General features: G+C 35.7%; 1 pseudogene; it reads right to left on the reverse strand.

The window, feature by feature from the left end:
• Positions 1 to 11,442: 11,442 nt before the first annotated feature.
• On the reverse strand, positions 11,443 to 17,033 carry LOC110507379 (annotated as a pseudogene).
• Positions 17,034 to 17,503: the final 470 nt, after the last annotated feature.

The following is a 17,503-nucleotide window of genomic DNA, read 5'->3' on the forward strand; positions in this document are numbered from 1 at the left end:
GGCTGTTAAAGGTGTATATTGTATTCAGACTATTAAAGGTGAATGAAATATTCAGACTATTAACGGCGTATGATATATTTAGAATATTAAAGGTGTATATTATATTCAGACTATTAAAGGTGTATGATATATTCAGACTATTAAAGGTGTATATTATATTCAGATTATTAAATGTGTATGATATATTTAGAATATTAAAGGTGTATATTATATTCAGACTATTAAAGGTGTATATTATATTCAGACTATTAAAGGTGTATGATATATTTAGAAAATTAAAGGTGTATATTATATTCAGACTATTAAAGGTGTATATTATATTCAGACTTTTAAAGGTGTATATTATATTCAGGCTGTTAAAGGTGTATATTGTATTCAGACTATTAAAGGTGAATGAAATATTCAGACTATTAAAGGTGTATGTTATATTCAGACTATTAAAGGTGTATGTTATATTCAGACTATTAAAGGTGTATATTATATTCAGGCTGTTAAAGGTGTATATTGTATTCAGACTATTAAAGGTCAATGAAATATTCAGACTATTAAAGGTGTATGTTATATTCAGACTATTAAAGGTGTATGTTATATTCAGACTATTAAAGGTGTATGTTATATTCAGACTATTAAAGGTGTATGTTATATTCAGACTATTAAAGGTGTATGTTATATTCAGACTATTAAAGGTGTATATTATATTCAGGCTGTTAAAGGTGTATATTGTATTCAGACTATTAAAGGTGTATATTATATTCAGACTGTTAAAGGTGTATATTGTATTCAGACTATTAAAGGTGAATGAAATATTCAGACTATTAAAGGTGTATGTTATAGTCAGACTATTAAAGGTGTATGTTATAGTCAGACTATTAAAGGTGAATGAAATATTCAGACTATTAAAGGTGTATATTATATTCAGACTATTAAAGGTGTATATTATATTCAGGCTGTTAAAGGTGTATATTGTATTCAGACTATGAAAGGTGAATGATATATTCAGACTATTAACGGCGTATGATATATTTAGAAAATTAAAGGTGTATATTATATTCAGACTATTAAAGATGTATATTATATTCAGACTATTAAAGGTGTGTATTATATTCAGACTATTAAAGGTGTATGATATATTCAGACTATTAACGGTGTATGATATATTCAGACTATTAAAGGTGTATGATATATTCAGACTATTAAAGGTGTATGATATATTCAGACTATTAAAGGTGTATGATATATTCAGACTATTAAAGGTGTATGATATATTCAGACTATTAAAGGTGTATGATATATTCAGACTATTAAAGGTGTATGATATATTCAGACTATTAAAGGTGTATGAAATATTCAGACTATTAAAGGTGTATGTTATATTCAGACTATTAAAGGTGTATGTTATATTCAGACTATTAAAGGTGTATATTATATTCAGGCTGTTAAAGGTGTATATTGTATTCAGACTATTAAAGGTAAATGAAATATTCAGACTATTAAAGGTGTATATTATATTCAGACTATTAAAGGTGTATATTATATTCAGGCTGTTAAAGGTGTATATTGTATTCAGACTATTAAAGGTGAATGAAATATTCAGACTATTAAAGGTGTATGTTATAGTCAGACTATTAAAGGTGTATGTTATAGTCAGACTATTAAAGGTGAATGAAATATTCAGACTATTAAAGGTGTATATTATATTCAGACTATTAAAGGTGTATATTATATTCAGGCTGTTAAAGGTGTATATTGTATTCAGACTATGAAAGGTGAATGATATATTCAGACTATTAACGGCGTATGATATATTTAGAAAATTAAAGGTGTATATTATATTCAGACTATTAAAGATGTATATTATATTCAGACTATTAAAGGTGTGTATTATATTCAGACTATTAAAGGTGTATGATATATTCAGACTATTAACGGTGTATGATATATTCAGACTATTAAAGGTGTATGATATATTCAGACTATTAAAGGTGTATGATATATTCAGACTATTAAAGGTGTATGATATATTCAGACTATTAAAGGTGTATGATATATTCAGACTATTAAAGGTGTATGATATATTCAGACTGTTAAAGGTGTATATTGTATTCAGACTATTAAAGGTGAATTAAATATTCAGACTATTAAAGGTGTATGTTATAGTCAGACTATTAAAGGTGTATGTTATAGTCAGACTATTAAAGGTGAATGAAATATTCAGACTATTAAAGGTGTATATTATATTCAGACTATTAAAGGTGTATATTATATTCAGGCTGTTAAAGGTGTATATTGTATTCAGACTATGAAAGGTGAATGATATATTCAGACTATTAACGGCGTATGATATATTTAGAAAATTAAAGGTGTATATTATATTCAGACTATTAAAGATGTATATTATATTCAGACTATTAAAGGTGTGTATTATATTCAGACTATTAAAGGTGTATGATATATTCAGACTATTAACGGTGTATGATATATTCAGACTATTAAAGGTGTATGATATATTCAGACTATTAAAGGTGTATGATATATTCAGACTATTAAAGGTGTATGATATATTCAGACTATTAAAGGTGTATGATATATTCAGACTATTAAAGGTGTATGATATATTCAGACTATTAAAGGTGTATGATATATTCAGACTATTAAAGGTGTATGAAATATTCAGACTATTAAAGGTGTATGTTATATTCAGACTATTAAAGGTGTATGTTATATTCAGACTATTAAAGGTGTATATTATATTCAGGCTGTTAAAGGTGTATATTGTATTCAGACTATTAAAGGTAAATGAAATATTCAGACTATTAAAGGTGTATATTATATTCAGACTATTAAAGGTGTATATTATATTCAGGCTGTTAAAGGTGTATATTGTATTCAGACTATTAAAGGTGAATGAAATATTCAGACTATTAAAGGTGTATGTTATAGTCAGACTATTAAAGGTGTATGTTATAGTCAGACTATTAAAGGTGAATGAAATATTCAGACTATTAAAGGTGTATATTATATTCAGACTATTAAAGGTGTATATTATATTCAGGCTGTTAAAGGTGTATATTGTATTCAGACTATGAAAGGTGAATGATATATTCAGACTATTAACGGCGTATGATATATTTAGAAAATTAAAGGTGTATATTATATTCAGACTATTAAAGATGTATATTATATTCAGACTATTAAAGGTGTGTATTATATTCAGACTATTAAAGGTGTATGATATATTCAGACTATTAACGGTGTATGATATATTCAGACTATTAAAGGTGTATGATATATTCAGACTATTAAAGGTGTATGATATATTCAGACTATTAAAGGTGTATGATATATTCAGACTATTAAAGGTGTATGATATATTCAGACTATTAAAGGTGTATGATATATTCAGACTATTAAAGGTGTATGATATATTCAGACTATTAAAGGTGTATGAAATATTCAGACTATTAAAGGTGTATGATATATTCAGACTATTAAAGGTGTATGATATATTCAGACTATTAAAGGTGCATGATATATTCAGACTATTAACGGCGTATGATATATTTAGAAAATTAAAGGTGTATATTATATTCAGACTATTAAAGATGTATATTATATTCAGACTATTAAAGGTGTGTATTATATTCAGACTATTAAAGGTGTATATTATATTCAGACTATTAAAGGTGTATGATATATTCAGAATGTTTAAGGTGTATATTATATTCAGACTATTAAAGGTGTATATTATATTCAGACTATTAAAGGTGTATGATATATTCAGACTATTAAAGGTGTATGTTATATTCAGACTATTAAAGGTGTATGTTATATTCAGACTATTAAAGGTGTATGTTATATTCAGACTATTAAAGGTGTATGTTATATTCAGATTATTAAAGGTGTATGTTATATTCAGACTATTAAAGGTGTATATTATATTCAGACTATTAAAGGTGTATATTATATTCAGGCTGTTAAAGGTGTATATTGTATTCAGACTATTAAAGGTGAATGAAATATTCAGACTATTAAAGGTGCATGATATATTTAGAAAATTAAAGGTGTATATTATATTCAGACTATTAAAGGTGTATGTTATATTCAGACTATTAAAGGTGTATATTATATTCAGACTATTAAAGGTGTATATTATATTCAGACTATTAAAGGTGTATATTATATTCAGGCTGTTAAAGGTGTATATTGTATTCAGACTATTAAAGGTGCATGATATATTTAGAAAATTAAAGGTGTATATTATATTCAGACTATTAAAGGTGTATGTTATATTCAGACTATTAAAGGTGTATGATATATTCAGACTATTAAAGGAGTATATTATATTCAGACTATTAAAGGTGTATATTATATTCAGACTATTAAAGGTGTATATTATATTCAGACTACTAAAGGTGTATGATATATTCAGACTATTAAAGGTGTATGTTATATTCAGACTATTAAAGGTGTATATTATATTCAGACTATTAAAGGTGTATGATATATTCAGACTATTAAAGGTGTATATTATATTCAGACTATTAAATGTGTATGATATATTCAGAATATTAAAGGTGTATATTATATTCAGACTATTAAAGGTGTATGATATATTCAGACTATTAAAGGTGTATATTATATTCAGACTATTAAAGGTGTATGATATATTTAGAAAATTAAAGGTGTATATTATATTCAGACTATTAAAGGTGTATGATATATTCAGACTATTAAAGGTGTATATTATATTCAGACTATTAAAGGTGTATATTATATTTAGAATATTAAAGGTGTATGATATATTCAGAATATTAAAGGTGTATATTATATTTAGAATATTAAAGGTGTATATTATATTTAGAATATTAAATGTGTATGATATATTCAGAATATTAAAGGTGTATGATATATTCAGACGATTAAAGGTGTATATTATATTCAGACTATTAAAGGTGTATATTATATTTAGAATATTAAAGGTGTATGATATATTCAGAATATTAAAGGTGTATGTTATAGTCAGACTATTAAAGGTGTATGATATATTTAGAATATTAAAGGTGTATATTATATTTAGAATATTAAAGGTGTATATTATATTTAGAATATTAAAGGTGTATGATATATTCAGAATATTAAAGGTGTATGATATATTCAGACGATTAAAGGTGTATATTATATTCAGACTATTAAAGGTGTATATTATATTCAGACTATTAAAGGTGTATGATATATTTAGAAAATTAAAGGTGTATATTATATTCAGACTATTAAAGGTGTATGATATATTCAGACTATTAAAGGTGTATATTATATTCAGACTATTAAAGGTGTATATTATATTTAGAATATTAAAGGTGTATGATATATTCAGAATATTAAAGGTGTATATTATATTTAGAATATTAAAGGTGTATATTATATTTAGAATATTAAAGGTGTATGATATATTCAGAATATTAAAGGTGTATGATATATTCAGACGATTAAAGGTGTATATTATATTCAGACTATTAAAGGTGTATATTATATTCAGACTATTAAAGGTGTATGATATATTTAGAAAATTAAAGGTGTATATTATATTCAGACTATTAAAGGTGTATGATATATTCAGACTATTAAAGGTGTATATTATATTCAGACTATTAAAGGTGTATATTATATTTAGAATATTAAAGGTGTATGATATATTCAGAATATTAAAGGTGTATATTATATTTAGAATATTAAAGGTTTATATTATATTTAGAATATTAAAGGTGTATGATATATTCAGAATATTAAAGGTGTATGATATATTCAGACGATTAAAGGTGTATATTATATTCAGACTATTAAAGGTGTATATTATATTTAGAATATTAAAGGTGTATGATATATTCAGAATATTAAAGGTGTATGTTATAGTCAGACTATTAAAGGTGTATGATATATTTAGAATATTAAAGGTGTATATTATATTTAGAATATTAAAGGTGTATATTATATTTAGAATATTAAAAGTGTATGTTATATTCAGAATATTAAAGGTGTTATTATATTTAGAATATTAATGGTGTATGTTATATTCAGAATATTAAATGAGGGGAAAGGAGGCAAAATGCTTCTTAGTATAACAGTTAAATGCTTTGTTCTCGGGTACAGAAAATTCCATTTATTTTTGACTGACTGAATAATATACTATAAAATGTTTGTAAAATGTATATTCATGAAGTGTATCAGTATTAAATGGATTATGTTATGAGGTATAACATTATTAAACCAATATTAAAATGCTTCTAAAAATGTTCTATATCAAATCTATAATGTTTCTACTAATATGACATCTAAACGTATGTCATTTAACCAAAACAAACAACACTCCTCAGATACAAATGTGTATGTATAAAGAGTTTCCAATGCCACATGTTGTTGCCTCAGATGTGAGTCTGGCTTGTTTCCTGTGTATTTCTGTTGGAAAATTCTATAAGGACACTCCTGACCTGCAAACCAATATTTCATTTCAGAATTGGTTAAAATTAGGTTACGGTTAGGGTCAGGTTTAAGGGTTTGTTTAAGGTTAGGGTTAAAGTAAGGGTCAGTTTTAGATTTTGGTTAGTCGTTTTGCAGGTCAGCAGTGTCCTTACTGCCTCTCCCATTTCAGTTTGGATATAAATACTAATTTTGTTCCTCCATTTTTTTAGTACACCTGCCTCTGATTTGTTGAATTAGCTCACATGAGCACACCACAGACCTATGAAAAATACAACATGGTCCATGCAGGATGTCTTCAAAATTGTATGAATATGAATATGCAATAATGAATAAGCCAGAGGAATTAAAGTAACATTGTGAGGACAGCACTGCTGTAACAATCGATGATGTCAATTATCCATTAATAACAAAATGTAATTTATCTTTTTTGTGTATTTTGTTGAATCATTTTCAAGTAGGCCTACTGTGTAATAATGGAATAATGTAATTTGTTGAATTGACACCTTTTACAACCATCCAACTGTCTATTGGGGCTTGGCAGATAAAATGAAACACAGCCACATTTATAATAACAGAATATGGGAGAGGCCCTGGGCCCTGGCCTGAAAGAATGAGGGAGATTATCCCATTCTGACCAGCCAGGGTCTTTTTTATTTCTAAGTTTTGTTTTATTCATTGTGAAAAGTTAGGCAGTGTTCCTCATGTGAATACGTACTTACAGAGTAGGCTCAGGAGAAGACCCAGATGCAGACAGTTTAGTATAAAAACAGGGGGGCAGGCAAACGACGGGTCAAGGACAAGCAGAGGTCAGTAATCTAGAGCAGAGTCTGAACGGTACAGAACGGCAGGCAGGCTCAGGGCAGGCAGAGGTCAGTAATCCAGTGTGGTGTGACAAGGTACAGAACGGTAGGCAGGCTCAGGGTCAGGGCAGGCAGAATGGTCAAAACTGGGAAAACTAGAAAACAGGAACTAGAGAAAGCCAGGAGCACGGGGAAAAACACTGGTAGACTTGACAAAACAAAACAAACTGGCACAGACAAACAGAGAACACAGGTATAAATACACTGGAGATAATGGGGAAGATGGGCGACACCTGGAGGGGGGTGAAGACAAGCACAAAGACAGGTGAAACAGATCAGGGTGTGACAATAGTAATCTCCCTCCCTGCAAAAATGTGTTGAATTGACACCTTTTACAACTGTCCAACTGTTGTATTTTAACCCATGGGATGTCGACATAGTATCTACAGTCTATTGGGGTTTGGCAGATAAAATGAAACACAGCCTCATTTATAATACTAGAATATGGGAGAGGCCCTGGGCCCTGGCCTGAAAGAAAGAAAGAGGGAGATTATCCCATTCTGACCAGTCTTTTTATTTCCAAGTTGTACTGGATATGTTTCATTTCCATGCGCTTAAATCAGTGTACTATCTATATATGAGTCCGCTCTGTGTGTAGGGGTCACCTTCCTAACCCTATGGACTTGTTGGCCCAGACAACTAATGAAAAGAACAAGCTCAGCCCAGAGGGTGCAAGGAGGTGCAAGTGGGGTGCAGGGGAGGGACAAGAGGGTTGAGGAGTGCGGAGTGGGGGATAGGGGTGTGTTCAAGAAAGTCTGAGAACTTGGAGGCACAGTTTGTCATACTAACCATGGTGGAGCTATTGAATGTCGACATTTGGAGCAGAAGGTTCACAGGACCCCGGCTTTTCTCATGCAAAGTCTGCCTGACGCACCGACCATCCCCCTCTGAAAATACATGGCTGCTTAAAATGGTCCCTATTTTAATACAGTAGGCAGGGCAGATTTCCACTCATCGCTGAGGAGTAAACCTCTGTCTATACTCTGTCAACAGAGACACAAGGACACATGGGGAAACAATGGTGCAGCAATATTTTATAGTAGAGTAGAGGCTGGAGGGGAGAGAGCCTGAGAGGGTAGTGGGAGGAGGGAAGGGAGGTCAGATGCAAAGCTACTCCATCAACAGCACATTTACGATTTGGAATGAATGCACTCGAACTTATTCCACTTCCTTTGCGCAACCGCCACCCAGTCAAAGCATGCGTTCAACTTTCATGGCCTAGCGATGCACCCCGGTATCTTTTCTTACTGGTTACTCTTTTTCCCTCCTTTTTGCAGAGGCAGTGGCGTACAGTTACCCTCATCTTTTGCAGTAAATAAGCTAAATGTTATTAAATCAATGTTTGATTGTGACTTGATAAAATAATTGTTTTCTTTCAACTTTTATTTAGGAGTTACACAACTATGCAAGTAGATATGTGGCATCTGAGGCCTTCAAGTTGAAATGTGTATAGGAGTTCTATTGAATCCTGTTTGTGTGTGTGTTGTGTTGTGTTGTGTTGTGTTGTGTGTGTGTGTGTGTGTGTGTGTGTGTGTCTTTTCATGCATGCGTGCATCAGAGAGAGGGAAATTAAAAATGAAAGAGTGATTGGGGGTATATAACTAGATGTATGTGTGGTTTAGTTGTAGACTAGTGAGGGAGTTTCCATTTGTGAGTGTGGCCCCTCCCATGCACTTGGAGCAGTGGTATGGAGCCCAGCGTAGCCTGAACACGCCCTCTAATGGAATTATTGAGCCCAGCAGCTCCGTAATGCAGTGACCTCAGTGCTTTTACAACACTGCCAGATGATAAGTGGCAATATGCTGTATCTTATAAAATGAACACGACTGAGGTAGGGAGAGTGGGCTGGGGCTGTGGGGGAGGCAACATTCTATAACACTTGAGAATATTGCCTCTGTGAATGAAGGGATTGATTGAGCTTACATTCCTGACTGAGGCTTTATTGTCTTGTGCGTTATGATGATTTTATATTTTTTCTCGCTGTCCTTTTTTCTGTTTTAGAGGGTTTTAACTGGATATGTTTACAAGGCTATTTATGTCCCTATAATATCTTTCTAGGCATTTTAATGCGGTGGAATTTATGAAAGCTGCTGTCGGAACAGGCGCTTGTGAACCTGACAGTGGCTGGCTATCAAAGTGACTGCAGCAGGATCTTTCCCAGAATGCCTTTGCAGTGCCACAGGGTTGTCTGACTGCACTGATGGGCAGCCAGATTCTCCCCCTCTATTGAGCCAGTACGCTCTTGTCTGGGTATAAGCTCAAAGTGAACTGTTTCACATTGCTCCATTTAAACATCTAAACCTGGTAATGTGGCATGTGTCAAAATCCGATTGTTTTTGAGGGATCGCGGTGCACCCAATGAACCTACACCTGGAAAGGCACCCACAGCCGTTGTATTATTACGTGGGAAACAATATTAACCAGACATGTATCCTCCATCTTAACACATTCAAATCAAATGCATTTCCAAGCAGCGTACCTCCCAGTATAACCTCCTCACTTCTCCCACACAGCCATGGGATACAAGGGGAAAGAGGACCAGGGTGCAGATGTTTAAACTGCCATTGTTTGCTGCCTGCGTTCCAGGGCTGGATAGTTAATTATTCATGCAAGATTTGAATACATGAAAATACATTCTTCTCCTCTCTGGCATGGTTCCAGGTACCTATGGCAACCACGCCTCCAACATGAATCTCTGTCCCCGTCCCACTCTCACAATCCCAGGCCCCCTCAGTCCATTTTATTGCACAGTTCTATTGTTTAGATTGTGGCGCTCCCAGGTTGGCTGCTCACTGTTGGGTGGCAGGGTATCCCAGAATTCACAGTCAAGGTCACAGGCAGAAGGAGGGAGGGAGGCAGAGAAACAGGGAGGCAGAGAGACAGGGATGGAGAGTGATAGGGAGGCAGAAAGACAGAGAGGCAGGGAGGCAGAGAGACAGGGAGGCAGAGAGACAGGGAGGCAGAGAGACAGGCAGGACGAGGCAGAGAGACAGGGAGGGAGGAAGGCAGAAAGACAGGGAGGCAGAGAGACAAGGTCAGAGAGAGGGAGGATGAGACTGAGGCAGAAAGGCTGAGAAGCAGAGACACAGGGTCGGTCAATTGGTCTGTCAGGTGGCAGCAGACACCCAGGATCACATCCACTGGTGTGTATCATTAACTGGTGGCTCCACATTGAGCACAATATCGCCTCACCATACTTTGAGGAGCATGAGCAATAGATAGAGTGAACTGGCTGGCCAAAGCACACTGAAGCAAATGCATTTGTCAAATAAAAGATTGCAAGATATGACACTGTGAAGGTATTATTTAGCTGTTCAGAAAGTAATAGTAACATTTGGGTAGGAGCACCTGGAACTTCCTGGTAATTTAAGGGACTACTAACATTGTTGTTTTACATTTTTTTTTTATTTTTTTATCTCCTAAAATGAGTTGAGATATCTTCAATGGTTATCTGTGCTTGTGCGGGTATGCCCTTAAGTGAAATGCCAATTCAGTTCTGCCCTGACATTGTGGCACCTCACAGGTTGACTCATAATTGTTAAGCTTGGTAAAAAGCTTTGGGGAATAAAAACATTTATATCAAAGAAAGAACTCAAGGTTGAAAATTCTATAAAATGGTGCATGACTTGACTAAACAGCAGATATTCTGTGGCACTAGAAAGAGTGGCGTGGGTTTGCACTCAACTACATTGACATAGTAATATGTAGGAAATCCAACCAGTATATTGAAAATAAAACATTTATGAAATAAAATAGAAAGTGTTCGTGTGAGAGGATTTGTTCTGCACATTAGTGGGTGTATAAATGTGTAAAAAGGTATAGTTTCAACAATGATCCTACTCAAACCCCACGGCGACCAATGTGAAGGTCAAGGTAAGGCAGGGTGTAATCAGAAGCTGAACTATGTCCCATCAGGGGCTAACCTGAGGTTCACCAGGGGATACTGACAACTAGTGATGCTTATTTACATCAACCCACTGTCTCTCTGTGGCTGCATCGTCTCAGAGGTATAGCCGTAAAGGATAGGATCAAATATATCAATATATATATATCAAAATATATCAAATAAAATGACAGATTTTGAAACCAAATACTATAAATGATCTAGAATTTTGCCCATTTTATTTTAGGCTTAGCAGTTATGACTTGACTTTTCAGCATACTTAACTAGAATATTTCACTCTAGAATAGGCCAGCTTTCAGTTTGCTGATCACTTGGCTCCACCTTATGGACAAATAGAGATACTGTTACGAAAAAAATATTTTATTTCAAGTACAGTTCTGTTTTTCCTGTGTTTATATCATATTGTACAACAGCTGATGAAACTAACACTATAGAAGTGTGAAAATGTTATCAGTGATATTTTCTGAATGTTTACCAACCAGCCATAATCTACACAGGAATTTATAACCAGCAGGTTTGCATGGGCGGGAATTTTGGCTTTCCATGCTCAAATCAACATGCAGAAAATTAGTTAATAGACCAATAGTAACAACGAGAGTTCCAAACCTCTCTGCCAATAACAGTTAGTTTTCAGTTTTCCCCTCCCCACTCAGACCACTAACAGACAGTCCTAGCAAACTTCTTCTTGAGAAATAGTTTTTTGCTAAAAAGCAATATTTGCCCATTATAATAGAAATATATTACATTAAGGTACTCAATTGTTACCCAAATGATTTGATATGGATATAAAAACAGCTGTGTTGGGCCTTTAAAATGTGCCCGTGCCAACATAATACCCCAATCTCAAACAAGGATCAGGCCTCGAAACAAAAAATCTTTCACATTGTCATACCTCTCATATTGCAAACATCTGCACACATCTACCCAGTTTGAGGACACTTATTTTGGCCCTAGTGCAGACACTCCATCCATCAACAGCAGGAGTGGGGGTCTGGCTGTGCGTGCTTAATACAGATGTGCGTTTAAATAAACTGACAGCTTCTGCCTCCTCCTGTCTGTCCAGTACCACCCTCTCCTTAGAATTCCTATTTGACATGTAGAGTGCATAGGCCTACTGAGAGGATCCATATTGTGAGTAGACAGATCTGGTATATTATTGCCATTCTAGTCCCCAGGGGCACAACTTTGGTTTTAGAAGTGCGGGAGACATATTTTTTGTACTTAAAAAAAAATCCAGTCAGAAAAACACTCCAACCAGCCTACCCGACCGCTCGTCCTAAAGCACACCGTTGCCTTATTTTGTATCGGGATGTCCCTCTGTCCCCAGTGAATGTTGCGCCCGTGCTAGTCCCTGTGAGCGAATGACTGGTCCCAACAGTGAGCTTCTTCTCTGGCTCCCCCTGCTGGCTCAGTGTGTGAAATATCCCAGCTGGTGCATCTTGTGCAGTAGGTTGTGCATAAGGTCAAAGGTGGTGAAGCTGACCTCCACAGCGATTGGCCCTTTGATCCAGTTCATACTGAGGACCTTGTAGAGTCCACGCACCCCCCCTTCCTGCACCACGATCGTCTTCATGGTGCCCAGGACGCTGCCGTACTGTTGGCCCGTCACCCTGGCCGTCTGCATGCGTCGGCGAACCATGTCCAGCGGGGAAGAGGCCGACTGGCCGAACACCAAATGCTCGTAGGAGTATGGCTGGGACCGCCTAGTTCTCTCTGGAGAGAGGGATGGGAGGAGAGAGAAAGAGAGGGATCAATTTAAGTGAATCTCAGCCCTTCATTAAAAAGTTGATTATCCAATAAAGATAATTATAATTTTTTTAAAGTCTGTACCTGCATGCAGTTTCTTGAGGGTCTCGTATGTGAAGAAGGTGATTCCTGAGTACGGGATCACTCCCAAGATGGTCGGGCAGAAGCCTCTGTACAGGGTCTTTATGCCCTCCTCCTGCGTGATGCTCACAAAAACGTGCATGATGTTGCTGTACCTGCAACCGAAACAAGAACGATAAGAGAAGGATATTAACCTATAAGAATATTGATTAGGATAGTAATATGACCTATACTAACTTAAAGTACATGCCTGTTGAACACTGAACAAGTGTGCAAAGGGGAGCCACATGCAGGTATGTTTTTACATTTAAAGATAGAAAATGACGAGCGTTATCGGAGTGCCCTACATTTGCCTGGGTGTCACCGCACCATGTCCAGGGGATAGGTGAGCATGACCACCGTGGTGCCAGCCAATGATCCTGCCTGGAAACGTGGAAAAGGAGGCAGGGCTCTGAAAAAGACCAGATGGATTCCATCATGTTACAGAACATCTATGTTTTCTACAATGAATGCGTATCATTGTGTTATTAGGAATTGTCACAGTAGAGAAAATGGTTTGTTCTGTTCAAGAACGATCACTGAAGAGTTGCTTTGGAGGCTGATGGAGACCACAAGAGGTCAAATGGTGCTACATTAAACAGTGTGTGTATTTGTGATTCTTTACACCGATGGGTACTCTACTCACTTTCCCTGGAAGCCGTAGTATCTCCCCAGTATTCCCTGGTACTGGTCATGGGAGCAGAACTGGATGGCAGCGTAGGGGATGACTCGCACCATGGTGGCAGAGTTGCCCCTCCACAGGCTGAGGAAGCCATCTTTCATGTACGTACAATATATGAGTCTGAAGGCTTCCTGGGTGCACACACAGCAACACAATAATGCTACTGAACCTGTAGACTTCCAGTCATTGCGCTAACGCTGGTTAGCGTTCGCCCACGAAACTACCGCTAACTTCCTTCATACTGGATACAGAGACATAAAAATGGTATCCACTAATTCATCTGATCCTGGATAAGTAGAACAATGGCTTAAGCGTAGTATCCCTTTAACACTAACTCAACACACCTTGGGGCAAATCCTAACTTTTTCCCTTAGTCATGCATTGAAGTCAATGGGAGACTAGGTGAATTGTTTTATTTAAGTAGAAATTAGGATTCACCCGTTTGGCAGCATGCATACTAAACATCAAGTACATCTTTATTTAGTGTAATGCAAGTTATATAGGAGACGTGTAATAGACTCACCTTAGCAGAGAATTTTTGTGAGGACACTAAAGCAGGAGGAAGAAAATAAGTATCAATAATAATAAGCATAATAACTGGTAAAGATACTAACAATGAAATATGTATTAAGGTATAATAACTGGTAAAGATACTAACAATGAAATATGTATTAAGGCATGATAACTGGTAAAGATACTAACAATGAAATATGTATTAAGGCATAATAACTGGTAAAGATACTAACAATGAAATATGTATTAAGGTATAATAACTGGTAAAGATACTAACAATGAAATATGTATTAAGGCATAATAACTGGTAAAGATACTAACAATGAAATATGTATTAAGGCATGATAACTGGTAAAGATACTAACAATGAAATATGTATTAAGGCATAATAACTGGTAAAGATACTAACAATGAAATATGTATTAAGGCATGATAACTGGTAAAGATACTAACAATGAAATATGTATTAAGGTATAATAACTGGTAAAGATACTAACAATGAAATATGTATTAAGGCATGATAACTGGTAAAGATACTAACAATGAAATATGTATTAAGGCATAATAACTGGTAAAGATACTAACAATGAAATAAGTATTTCCGAAGGGAACCCCTACTTTGTATTCCTAATGCATGTTCTTCCAGAGAAATGGACTTACCTAGGAAGATGATCTTGGTTCTGTGCAGGGGGGCTATGACTGTTTTTGCCACAGCACCTGCGAACACTCCACATAGCAGGGTGTCCAACACTGGCAATCTCTGCACACAGAAAGAAACACTGAGTACTCAACTTCATACAGGACACTAAAGACAAACACACTTTGAAATGATATCAGTCAAAAACATACTCCATAAGTCACACCCTTGCAGTAATGGAGACTCTAACATGGCATTATCACTGGCTGCAGATATAGGCTAAAAGTATCAGATGGAAACACATGTAGGCTTAAGGTTTCTTATGTGCCTGGACTGCCAGAGTGTAATCTGAACTGTCTTTCTGCAGATTCATAACGCACTTTACAGTAGACTTTAGTAAACCTCGCCACCATTTACACATTTCTTCATGTTCAAGTTTTATTGTCACATGCAGAAGTACAGTGAAATGCTTAACTTGTGACCTCAACCCAACAGTGCAGTAATCAATATTTAAAATGGTATAACTAATAAAATAAATAAAATATATATTTATTTTATTTAACTAGGCAAGTCAGTTAAGAACAAATTTGTATTTACAATGATGGCCTACCCCAGCCAAACCCTAACCCAGACGACGCTGGACCAATTGTGCGCCACCCTATGGGACTCCCAATCACAGCCGGTTGTGATACAGCCTGGAATCAAACCAAGGTCTGTAGTGACGCCTCTAGCACTGAGATGCAGTGCCTTAGACCGCTGCGCCACAATATGTTCTTATAGTCATAATACAGAGTAGTAATGCACCATGATGTCATTGTATCTTGTAGGCTAACCTCATGCACAGCACTCCCATTATAACCCAGAAAGAGAATGGCAAATATACACGTGCAAACAGCTTTTCCCTGCCTCTAACTAAAGGTGGAGATAAACCCTCAGCTGGACCTAGATGCTTCAAGAAAAGCAGCTACATCTGAGTATGTGTTGTGTTTATGTATGTATGTGTGTGTCAGTCGTCTGTATCAGCGTTGACAGTGACCCCTGAGCTTAGAGACAGTCAAGGGTCAGGGTGTGTTTGGAGGCTGTACAAGCTAGTTGGAAACAATCAATTCTCTGATACGGTGTGTTTGGGATGCAGGTGGAGACACATATTTTGAGGGCACACTGGGAATTTGAAAGGAGCCCAGCAGCAATGCATAGGCTGGCAAGTTTTGACTTGACCAACTTCTGTAGTGCTCTTTGTTGCTCTCTTGGGCAATTGAAGAACTTGCAAAACAGTGGTGATGACTAATGTTGCCAGTGCCATTATGTACTACTTAGCAATAAATAAAGATCTAGTCTAGTCCACTTTAGCCACATTACCCATGTGCCAGGATCTCCCATGCTAACCCAAGGTTACTTACTGGCTGTTGTGGTAAACATGTTTGGCAGCCTTCAGCTGTATGGTCCTGACCTGCATGATCCTGCTATAAACAGTTATGTGGTATGCAGACCTGCCTGGCTGGAATTAGTTTATTTAACCTTTATTTAACTAGGCAAGTCAGTTAAGATCTAATTATTATTTACAATGACGGCCTACCAAAAGGCAAAAGGCCTCATGCAGGGATGGGGGCTGGGATTAAAAACATAAATTAAATAAAAATATAGGACAAAACACACATCACGGCAAGAGAGACAACACAACACTACATAAAGAGAAACCTAAGTATGGCAGCAACACATGACAACACAGCATGGTATCAACACAACATGACAACAACATGGTAGCAACACAACATGGCAGGAACACAACATGGCAGCAGCGCAACATGGTAGATGCACAAAACAGGGTACAAACATTATTGGGCACAGACAACAGCACAAAGGGCAAGAAGGTAGAGATAACAATACATCACGCAAAGCAGCCACAACTGTCAAATGCAACTCTGCTTCAGGGAAAACCCTCGAGGTAGGGGCTGGGAGCTGAGGGGGACTCACTTTAGCATGGCTGGAGGGAGGGAGAGACAGCAGCCTGGGGCAGTGCTCTCTGGTGGTCCTGCACTGTATGGGCCATGTGTGCCCTTGACCACAACAACCAGTAGGCCTATCTATGGCAATCAGTCAGCCAACACGAGACAATCCACTGCAGGAGACATAAAAATAGTGAAAACAACAAACACTCCTTCTTCATAGATGAGCTCTGTGTCACCATTATTAAATATGCTGTTAAATACAGTTATTGGAAATGTATCAACTTCTATACTTGCAAAGCATTAGATGTAGCCAAATATAAATATATAATATCATACATTTTACTTGTAAAACAGTAGATCGAAATGACCCATTATAATCCATTTATAGCTTCACATTGAATAAATGTACATTTTATATAGCTGAGTTTATTCAACTCTACGATATATACATCTGGATGGAAGATATCCATATTACAGGGATCTAAACTGGAGCTACCCATTTAAGATATGTATTACAAATAAGTAATGTTGGGATTCAGAGTGACATAAGTACTCACTCTTATCATAATCAATCAATGCAAGGAAAATGTAAACATTGCTGCACACCAGGCTGAA

This window comes from Oncorhynchus mykiss, chromosome 1 (assembly GCF_013265735.2).
Source record: "Oncorhynchus mykiss isolate Arlee chromosome 1, USDA_OmykA_1.1, whole genome shotgun sequence".
In the NCBI taxonomy this organism is placed as follows: domain Eukaryota; kingdom Metazoa; phylum Chordata; class Actinopteri; order Salmoniformes; family Salmonidae; genus Oncorhynchus; species Oncorhynchus mykiss.